This window comes from Citrus sinensis, chromosome 9 (genome assembly GCF_022201045.2).
Source record: "Citrus sinensis cultivar Valencia sweet orange chromosome 9, DVS_A1.0, whole genome shotgun sequence".
NCBI classification, from domain to species: Eukaryota; Viridiplantae; Streptophyta; class Magnoliopsida; order Sapindales; family Rutaceae; genus Citrus; species Citrus sinensis.
In genome coordinates, this window is record NC_068564.1 from 21,724,304 (window position 1) to 21,736,391 (window position 12,088).

The following is a 12,088-nucleotide window of genomic DNA, read 5'->3' on the forward strand; positions in this document are numbered from 1 at the left end:
CTCCTTCCCTTCCTCTACGACATTAATTTTAGAGGACGTAGTAGTCTGATCCTCAAAACTATTAAGCTTGAGTTCCTCTTCAATACGAAGACTTTGGCCTAAGCCATCCAGACTAATTTCCTCTTTGTTATGTTTAAGACTTTTCTTATAGTCTTTCCAAGAGGGAGGAAGTTTATCAATAATTGAAGAGACAATAATAGACTCATCCATTTTCATGTTATGTTGGTTGAATTGATCAAGAATATGCAAAATCTCATTATATTGTTCAACCACAAGTCTATTATCAACCATTCTATAATTAAAAAATTTAGAAGCCAAGAATTTCTTACTTGTGGCATCTTCCATCACGTACTTAGCCTCTAATGAGTCCCATATCTCTTTTGATGTAGGTTTGTTATGATATTGATCAAACAAAGTATCAGACATGGCATTGCAAATGTGTCCCTTACACACATAGTCATCTTGCTTCCACTTATGTCGCCCTCTGGTTTCCGCTAATGTCTCATTCTCACGTTCTTGAGGCTTTGGTGTTGTGAGAACATAGACCACATTGAGACTTGTCAACAAGAAATGCAACTTTTTCTGCCAACGAATAAAGTTGCCACCATCGAACCGCTCCAATTTGACAAAATCTACTGCGAATTGTCGAATAGATGAACTTGGTGCCATTGTTGTAGAAATAACGTCTTAAGATTGTTGGTGGTAAAATTTGTGGGGAATGGCAAATGTAGAGAAATACAACAATAATGGTGGAACTTTATTATATAAAGTAATGTGTTTACAACTAACTCTGTATATAGGAAGAAACTGCAGAAATTTTGTGTGCTTCAAGGCACGTTACAAATGTCGCTTTCCTTAAGACGTTATTTGCCCCCACCAATTGAGTGATGCACATGGGTTAAGCAAATACACCTCCAGGATACAATGAAGCACTTGTTTGTTTGCTTGCGTTGTGCATCGACGAAAGCAAATCAGAATACTCTTGAATGTTGCAAGCCTGCCAAGAAACAATATATTGTTCATGCAGAAAACAATATATTGGAATGTGAATGCACAAAAGAAATGGGTGTTTTGTGTTGAAATTCGTACTAGAAAAGAATGCTAAGAAAAGAGTGGTGTAGGATCCTTTATTTCATGTCTAAATGGCTTAAACATGACCCCTATTTATAGATATACTTGTGCCCCCTCATTTGGGTTATCATCTTTCATGATACCCCTTCATTCATGGCCATTGGATCTAGATTTGATTTTAATCAATGGTCCAAATTGAACCATCACCATTTCAAATGAAATGTCACCATGAAATGATGCATCTCTACGTGAAATGTTGCCATGAAAATATATCATTTAGTAAAAAGATACCTTTTCTACAAGACACAATTAAATGGACATGTCCTTACAACAAGACATCATTTTAATTAGACATGTCTTTAGTGAAAGGTACCTTTTCTATAAGGCACAATTAATAGGACATGTCTTTACCATAAGACACATTTATTTTGAAAATTTTCCAACACTAAATACTAAATTTGATTTTCATTGAAACATCAGTAATTGATGTACAATTAATTAACATAATCCGAGATTAAGGATAGATATTAATTATCAAATATTGAATCAATCAATCATTGTTTATTGACAAAAAAAATGGTGATCCTACATACAATCAATTACATTATCTTACTGATTCACCGATCTTTTGATGAACCAAAACACAAGAAAATGTCAAGCCAATTAAACAAGGATAATGGCAAGGCCTAAAGAAAGTGCTAACATTGCATATGTGCCCGTAACATATGCAATCACCAATGGAAAACATGATGAAATAAAAAGAGGCAATGAACAAAGCATCATCGAAATCTTTAGTTTCTTCATTTTTAAGAGAAGTTGCGCTAGTTTTAAGAGACACTATGAAGTGAATAAAGACGGTAACAAGAGAAAGGCTTATGGCAATGGTATATGGTAGGTCTTGTTTGGTATTGAAATGCTATAACTTTAAAGTTGCAACTGCTGAGGAAAAAAAATTATAATTATAAAATAAAAGATAATAGTGTGTAGTAAACATAACTTTTAAATAATAACTTTGACAAAAATAATAAATATGTTATAAGTTTTTCATTATAAAAATAGTTGTATCATATCAACTTACCTTCTAAGTTACAATAGTTAGCGTTTACTAAATACTTTACTACATGTAGTTTCAAAGGTATAGCTGCTAAACTTCAATATCAAACATGGCTCTATCCTATTACCATAAATGCTTGAAAAACTATATTTTTCCTTAGGATTGCTGTGCCATTTTTGCTTTTATAGCCACAAGGAATGGTGAAAGCCACTAAAAAAGGCCTAATTTTGCTCCTAGTCATCTGTTGGCAATTTGTACCCTTGCATCTTTGTGTTGAGGTAGTTTTTCTTTTTATATGAGAACGTTGGAGGGGTTGGCCCTATGATTTTCAGGTATTCAACTTAAAAGACTAGTTTATTGGATGGATTGATCTATTTTACTTATAAACCCTAGTATCTCCCCTCTACTGTCGGACTTCAGTCCTTTCTCCAACACACCTGAGTTGTTTCACCATGTTATAGCTAATTGATACCTGTTATTGGGGGACTCGGCTTAGGATTTCTAGGTATCCAACCTAAAAGACTAGTTTATTGGGTGGAGTGACCTAACCTACTCATAAACCCAAATATCTCTCATTTACTAGCTAATATGGGACACAACTCAACAAATAACTCTCACTATATCAGAATGGCCTAATTTTGCCACAACGACAAGTGGAGTTTCGCCTTTGGCATTAACTTGTAGCAGCAGTGATGGACTCATCTCAAGTATTTCTTCTACGAACTTGCTTGACACCTTTTTTCTTTTTTGAGATATGATGTTGACATGCAGTCTAAGACAAGGTACAATAGCCTGTCCTAGACTTAATATCAATTATTAAAGTATCCAAGTTTAAGAATATTAAATGAAAATTAGTGTCCAAAGGTGTGTCATAATTAAGTAAATGTTACCTAAGATAAATGCAGCAACCTTATAAAAATATGTACAATCTATCTCGTTTATTAATATTTATACATTAGAATTTGACAAACTTCATTTATTATTTATTACTATAGTTTACAGATTATATGCAAAAAGATGATTAAGTCAAAACAATATTTTTTGTGAATATACTTGTATTAAATTATAATCTTCTCATAATAATAAAATTACTTTGGTCCCAACATTAAAACTATAGAAAGATTTTATTAATTTATACAAAATCAAAATTAACTAAACGCTTGTCCAACTCCTTTCACACCTAATAATTTTTACTGTTAAGCTAATAATAGTTATTTTAAAAATTACAATATTACCACAGTTAACGGAGGTTGTTCAAACAGGTACAGGATTATCATAATTGGATACGGAAATTAGGGTAGTGAATCTGACAGTGACTTCTTGTTGTCTGCATGGAAGACGTCATTAACCAACTCATCCACGGGTGTGTTGTCGTGTCGGAAGTTCCATGATGAAGATTTTGTATCGGGTTGGGCACAAAGCTGCTCACTGGGCCTGGAAAGAGTGCGGGCTTTAACTACATCATTTTTAACACTTAGCATATAAAGAGTTGACAAGTACCAGTTGTAGCACATATTTACGTAAGCAAGAATGGCTAACATCTTATAGGACTTGTCCAACCTACTGCGGTTGATAAGTGCTACCCAAAAAAAGGTTTTGTTTGCATAAATGCAAACAATATTGAGGAAGCTTCCAATTCCGATTAAAAATCTACTAATTGCTGCTACATGTTCCCCTGTCCATTCAGGGAAATGATAGCTCATGAATTCATCTAACCCGTCCTGAGCAAGGCCTTCCATGAGTCCTAACAGAAAGAATTGCGGGCAAGCCAGGAGATACTCATTGGTACAGCTTCTTTGGGCATGTCTAGTAATCCTCCTTTACGAACTACAATCAACCTGTGAACCTCAACATGCCATGTTGCGGCACAATAAAATGTGGATACTACCATTCCAATCAAAATTCTTACTTTTGAGCTTGTCCTTGTTTAGTTTTCGGAAACATTTGTGAAATGAACTTCTGTGATATATAAGAGGTCGTACTAGAGAATATGCACTTGGTTAAAAGTAGAAAGATCATTAATTCTTCAGATTGCATGTTGGCTCTTGCTTAGGCCAAAAGTGTCTCCTGCTGAACTAACCATTCCAAACACTAGGAAGCTAGTAAACATTGGAAACATTTTTAAAAGACGCTTTGGTTTCTTGACATGAGCCACAGTGCAAACTTTGCCTACTTTTTCTTGTTCTTCTGGACTAAAAGAGCTTGACGATTCTATAATGGCAGCTTTGTCTAGCCATTTGTGATTCAGAGAGTTAATATATATGTCAGACAAAGAGATTTGATCATTTTTTTCAAAAAAGAAATTCCTTCTTAATAAGGTTTGCTAATAAGTTTAAAGTGCACAATATGACTAGTAAATTATAGATAAGGAGCAAGTGGGATTTGCCTGAAGAATTTGACGCGAGGCGACAAGTTTAATTGATTTCTCCTTTCAAAAAAAAAAATTTGATTTCTATAATCATTGCGAAAAAACTGATCCACAGAAGAAGGGTACATGAGTTTCTATTCCGTGCTGAGTTTTTGACAGCACGGAATATTGACAAAGGGCTGCTCTCAAAAGTTGATTCTTTACTATGATAAGAAGAGATACCAAACACGAACAATATGAAAGTGATCCCCATTAACAACCCATTGAACAAAAAAGTCTTCAGCCACTCAAAATTGTGACAACTGCACTATAGCACCAGGCAAGACGCCACCATAACTCTTCCTGAGTGTTAAGAAATTAGAGAAAAATACTCTCCAATTAATCAAACAACTGAGACTAATCAATCAAGAATGAGCACAGAATCAACAACAATATCAAAGAAAGAATAATAAAAGGAATTAAAGAAAGCAACACTTAAAGGATTACGTGGTTTGGTTCTAAATTGAACCTACATCCGCGACTGAATCCCCAACAAGGGCTAAAGCTTTTCTTGATGAATGATGATTACAAATGGAAGACCAAGTAACAAAGATTAAACCACTTAACTCAGAGTTCTCTATCTACAACACTTGATCATTCTAATCACCCTTTTTTTTAAACATGCATTACAAATCAGCAAATTGGTTGTTTTACATGTGCACCACTGTAATAGAAATAAGGTGTCAACTTTAACAGCTTAACCACTTAGGCCCCACAAATGCCAAGTCAACTAAACACATCAGCTATCTCATAACATAATTTAACTAACTGGTTTTATAAGTCTCCACTTTCTAAAATTCTGTGATGCCGTAATTAAAATTACGGCATTAATGCTGTAATTATTATGGACCGTTAGATTAAATCAATGATTTATAAAAATTATGAAATAATAAAAATTTTTAATTAAATTAGATCTAACCGGTTATAAGACGGATAAATACTTTTTTTAAAATAAAATTTTATCGGTGTAAATTTAAAGGAAAAAAAAAAGAGGATCTGCCTTTAAAGAAATAAAAAAAATAGAAAGGGTTCGTTAATCCCTAATTAACGAATTCCTAAAGAAACATCTCAATACGTCTGCAGATTGCAGCCATTCTTGAGTTGATTTTATGTCTTGATTTTCGATCTTCTTCGAATTGCTGAGTCTCTGTCATCACCGCCTCTATCTTGGTTTGGTAGGAGTTATTAACTCTGGAAATTTCATTAGCTCTGGCCACAACATCCAGATAGACTGTTAAGCTATCCACCAACTTCCCCGCAAAGAAAAAATGGTTCCTTCAGAACCACAACCTCCAAACTGCCACACTGAAAACGTTTGTGAGAGCGGAAGAAATCTGTATTGCCCTTGTATCTTACACGGTTATTCATATATATACATCTATACCCAAAATCAAAGATAGCTACGTAATCTCTAAATAGTCTCCTAAATATGCTCCTGCTATTCCTAATGGAATACAAAAGCTGCTCCTTCTATTCCTAATGGAATACAAATGCTATACAAAGAGAATATTACAACAGTTACTGCACATGCACACGTTAGTTACTGCACATGCACATGTTAGTTGCTCCATGCACACGTTAGTTGCTGCTCCATGCACACGTTAGTTGCTGCTCCATGCACACGTTAGTTGCTGCTCCATGCACACGTTAGTTGCTGCACACGTTCCCAATACTCCCCCTCAAGTTGGAGCATGAAGATCACGAATGCCCAACTTGCAAAGGATATTCTCAAACTGGTGTCGACCAAGCGCCTTTGTGAAAATGTCTGCAAGTTGCTCTGAAGTACGAACATGAGAAGCAGCAATATTACAAGCATGGATTTGGTCCCGCACATAGTGGCAATCAATTTCAATGTGCTTAGTGCGCTCATGAAAAACAGGATTGGCAGCAATATGAAGCGCTGCCTGACTATCACAGTAAAGATGCATCGGTAAAGAATGCGAAACACCAAGGGACTTTAACAAAGCCTTCAACCAAGTTAATTCACAACAAGTGAAAGCCATAGACCGATACTCTGCTTCAGCTGAAGAACGAGAGACAGTATGTTGTTTCTTTGTCTTCCAGGAAATGGGAGAACCACCCAAAAAAATGAAATAACCAGTAAGAGAACGACGGGTAAGAGGACAAGCGCCCCAATCCGAGTCACAATAGGCAATAAGTTGAAGAGCACTATTCCGTTGTAAGAAAATCCCTTGACCTGGATGACCTTTTAGATAACACAAGACACGAGCAGCGGCCTCCCAATGAATCTCACGAGGACATTGCATAAATTGAGCCAGAACATGAACTGAATAACAAAGCTCGGGACGAGTAATAGTCAAGTAAATTAAGCGACCAATGAGCCTGCGATACCGTACAGGATCAGAATACATAGGACCATCATCAAGAGCAAGACGATGATTTTGGTCAATAGGAGATCGAGCTGGTTTTGCACCAAGAAGACCGGTTTCAGCCAAAATATCCAACGTGTATTTGCGTTGAGATAAGAACATGCTAGTAGGTCCTCGAGAGATCTCGATGCCCAGAAAATACTTAAGAACACCCAAATCCTTCATGTGAAAACAACGACTTAAATAGGCTTTAAAAGCAGAGATAGCAGTAGTATTATTCCCCGCAATAATCAAGTCATCAACATAAACAAGCACATGAATAGAAATATCATGATGCGCAAATGTAAAAAGAGAGTAATCGGCATATGATTGGTCAAATCCAAAAGATTTCAAAGCACCAGCAAGCTTAGCAAACCAATTACGAGGGGCTTGACGAAGACCATATAAAGATTTACGAAGACGACATACTTTACCAGAACAAGTAGTCGAAAAACCTGGAGGAAGTTGCATGTACACTTCCTCAGCAAGGTCACCATGAAGAAAAGCGTTATGTACATCCATCTGATGTAACTCCCAATCTCGAGCAACGGCAACAGCTAAGAGAGTTCGAACATAAACCATTTTAGCAACTGGTGCAAAAGTCTCATTATAATCCACCCCTTCAATTTGGTTATTACCAAGGATAACTAGTCGAGCTTTGCACCTCTCAATACTGCCATCAGAATGGTACTTGATGCGGTAGACCCATTTGCAACCAATAGCCTTTTTGCCCAGAGGAAGATCGGCTAGTGTCCAAGTCTCATTTTGTTCGAGAGCGTCAATCTCCTTGGCCATGGCTTCACGCCAACGGGGGTCTTTTACAGCCTCAGAATACCTAGTGGGCTCAGTAAGAGTAGTAATAGCCGCTAGGAAACGAGAATGATTTGCAGAAAAATTAGCACAAGTCACAAAATTAGCTATGGGATAAGGCGTACCTGAGGACAATGGTGGTGCAGGGGATAAGGAGGCGGGGTCTATAACTCGAGCTGTATGACACACAAAATCACGCAGACGAGTGTTGGGAATTTTCGACCGTGTACTCCGACGAACAGAGATACCAATATTCTCATCAGCAGATGATGGCAAAGAGAGTGAAACATCAGAAGAAGAGCTCCCCCTGTCATGGAGGGCAGCTAAATCAGAGGACAAATCGGACACTGCATGAGGGGAGGATGGGCTCCCCCTATCATTAGACTTCGGTTCCTCCTGAGCGTCATTGGAGGAAATGTCTCTGTTACTACCAAGTGAAGGAAGAGGAGACTCAACATGTTGCACCCGTAAAGAATCATGTGTGACGTAAGGATCATGAGCAGGAGAGCAATCCAATGAGATATCATGATACGGAAATGTATCTTCAAAAAACACCACATCACGGGACACAAAAAATTCATTGGTTTCCAAATCAAAGACTCTCCAACCTTTCTTTCCATGGGGATAGCCGACAAATACACACCGCCTACTTCTAGGATTGAATTTATTCTTGTCACGAGGAACATAACGAGCATAGCACAAACACCCAAAACTACGAAAATGAGCATACGGAGGAGGCTTACCATGCAATAATTCATAAGGAGTTTTTCCATCAAGTAAAGGAGTGGGAGTGCGATTAATTATATAAGCAGCACTTAAAATACATTCTCCCCAAAAATTAAGAGGCAAGTTGGCTTGAAACCTTAAGGCACGCCCAACATTGAGAAGATGACGGTGTTTCCGTTCGACACTCCCATTTTGTTGAGGCGTATCCACACAAGAAGCTTGAAATTCAATGCCATTTTCAGCAAAAAAAGAATTCAAAACTTTAAATTCTGTACCGTTATCACTTCGTACCATTTTAACTTGCCTATTGAATTGAGTCTTGGCCATAGCACAAAAATTTTTGAAAAGTTGAGCCACCTCAGATTTATGTGCCATCAAATAAACCCAAACTCCTCGTGAATAATCATTAACAATGGAAAGAAAATAATGAGCACCACAAGAAGACGAAATACGATAAGCACCCCACACATCACAATGCACTAGAGCAAACATATCATTGGCTTTATTCATACTAATAGGAAAAACATTTCGAGTTTGTTTTGCTTTAAAACAAATATCACATGGTTCATCACGAAATTTCTGACATTCCATTTTGCTAACACCAGGAAGTAAAGAAATAATCTTATTAGAAGCATGACCTAACCGCCTATGCCATAGATAATAATTTCCTTCTGCAGAGACACGACACGCCTTTGCTGATGCTGGACTCCGAAAAATATAGACCCCGTCTTCTTGCTCACCCACACCAATCAAAGTCCTCATAGTGCGGTCCTGTATCACACACAGTTTGTCAGTTAAAGTGACAAGGCACTGCAAATCATTAATCAAGCAAGCCAAAGAAATTAAATTGCAATTAAGATCAGGTACATATAGAACATGATTCAATCTCAAATTGTTTTCAAACTCAACAGTGCCCTCGCACTGAGCATGAGAGCATGTGCCGTTTGGAAGACCTATGGACGAAGGCCCAATATTTTACAGATCAGTCATTAATTCTCTGCTTCCTGTCATATGTCTCGAAGCCCCTGTATCAAGAATCCACTTACCAGAAAGCTTCTCTTTTGAAACATCTTTATTTTGTGAATTAAGCATATTCACCATAGTTGCCCATTGATCATCCGTGAGAGTAGCTGCAAGGGCAGCCCGATCTTGTGCTGACAGAGTCGGACTAACCTGGTTTCCTCCTCCACCAGCAGGCATAAGAGCAGCGTTAGCCATAGCAACATGCGATTTACTACGCCCAGCAGAATTATTTGTCTGCCCTCGTCCGCCTGTGTTACCCTTTCCACGATTAGCAGTCCACCACTCCGGATATCCAATAATCTTGAAGCAAGATGATATCTCATGACCGGTTTTGCCACAGTGTTTACACACTGATTTTTCTCCATTTGCATTATTCGAAAAAGACACAGCAACTCCTTGTTGTGCCTTGGGTGCTTGGACAGCAAAGCTCACGGCTTCGACATGCACATCACGTGTCCTTGTAATGGTTTGATGTCTTTCCTCTTGTACCACCAAGGCATAAGCACGACTTTGTGAGGAAAGAGGATCTTGAGCAATAATATTAGAATGAACCGTCCCATAAATCATATCATCAAGTCCCATCAAGAATTGGTGAACACGTTCTTCTTCCCTTTGTTTTTCCCACTGCGTCGACAGATTACAGGTGCAGTTGCCGCAAGAGCAGACAGGAGGTTGAACATAGTTGCTGAGTTCATCCCACAGAATCTTGAGACGTCCAAAATAGGTTGCTACTGTCTGCCCATCTTGTCTACATTTGGCCAGATCGGATCGCAACTGCAACACCCGTGGTCCATTTCCAATTGAGAATCTCAATTTTAATTCATCCCAGAGTTCCTTAACAATATCATAGTAGGTGATTGTTGAACGAATATGCGGTTCAAAAGATGTAAATATCCATCCTACAAGCATTGAATTCACACTCCACCAATCTTCAATTTCAGGAGCATATTCGGCAGGTTTCTCAATCTTGCCATTCAAAAATGATTGTTTTCTTCTTGCCCGAAATGCATTACGCATCGAGCGTGACCACTCTTCATAATTCTCACCACTTAATTTCACCGGGGATATAATCATGCCCGTATGATCAGAGGGATGAAGATAATAAGGTGAAGATGAATCTATCATATTTCGGTTTTCCTTTTCCCTTTCAGCCATGGTGCTTAGCTTCGGCGCCGGCTATGGAAAAATTTTGATTTATTAGAAGGTTCGGCTCAAGGCTCTGATACCATGAAAATGTTTGTGAGAGCGGAAGAAATCTGTATTGCCCTTGTATCTTACACGGTTATTCATATATATACATCTATACCCAAAATCAAAGATAGCTACGTAATCTCTAAATAGTCTCCTAAATATGCTCCTGCTATTCCTAATGGAATACAAAAGCTGCTCCTTCTATTCCTAATGGAATACAAATGCTATACAAAGAGAATATTACAACAGTTACTGCACATGCACACGTTAGTTACTGCACATGCACATGTTAGTTGCTCCATGCACACGTTAGTTGCTGCTCCATGCACACGTTAATTGCTGCACACGTTCCCAATACACACCAAAGATACATTCCCAAGGGAGGGAAGATGCAATCTTCCACTTATTCTGCAAGTTACCAACAATCCAGTCACATAAATTCGAGTTGAAGAACGTGTTATGATTTTCCATTGGGACAAGCTTACGCCAAACCTGCTTAATACAGCTGCAATCTCTCAATGCATGGAGGATATCTTCAACTGCACCCCCACACCTATCACAGCCCACATGAACATGAATACGACGCCTAGCAAGCTTATCGTGAGTCTTTAGTTTCCCATGCATAAGCTGCCAAAGAAAAAGACGGATGGATTGAGGCCCCTTCCAACTCCATGGTAGCTTCCAATTTCTATCATGATCAGCAAAGTGTTGATAGCAAAGGGAGTCATAAGCTGACCGAACCGTAAACATGCCTCTTGGATCAAAACCCCAGTAAATTTTATCAGCCCCAAGATGAGGTGCCGGAGGCATGACTAAAGCAATTTGCATGAGAGTATAATGCAGCAGCAAATGCTCAAATCTCGACCAATTCCAACCCCCATGCCCATTCGTAAATTCACTCACAGTGGCGTTGATAAGTTCTTGAGGAATCGGCTGGAGAGCAAGGCTGATCAAGGGATTATATTTCATAGCCCAACAATCTAACCAGAAGCGAGTTCAAGCTCCATCACAAATAGACCAGCGAGCACCATGCACCGTTGCCAACCACGTGCTACGAATAGCCTTCCAAATCCGAGACCCCGGCTTATCTAGAAGGGACATCGGTAAGCTGCGAGACTCCAAACCATATTTGGAGCAAAAAACTTTCATCCACAGCTTGTCCAAGCTAGAAACAACCTCCCAACTCAATTTCATCAGCAGCGCCTGGTTCATCTCGTCTATTTTTTTAAACCCCAGACCTCCATGGTTTTTCGGCATGCAACACCCCACCATACTCATCTTGTGACTCTTTGACTTCCCATCCCAAATAAAACGCTGACAAGATTTGTCTATTTTATGCCGCACCGGAGAAGGAAGTAAGGTTGTTTGCATGGCATAAATAGGCATTGCTTGCAGAATTGATTGAGCCAGGGTGACTTGTCGAGCAAAAGATAGATG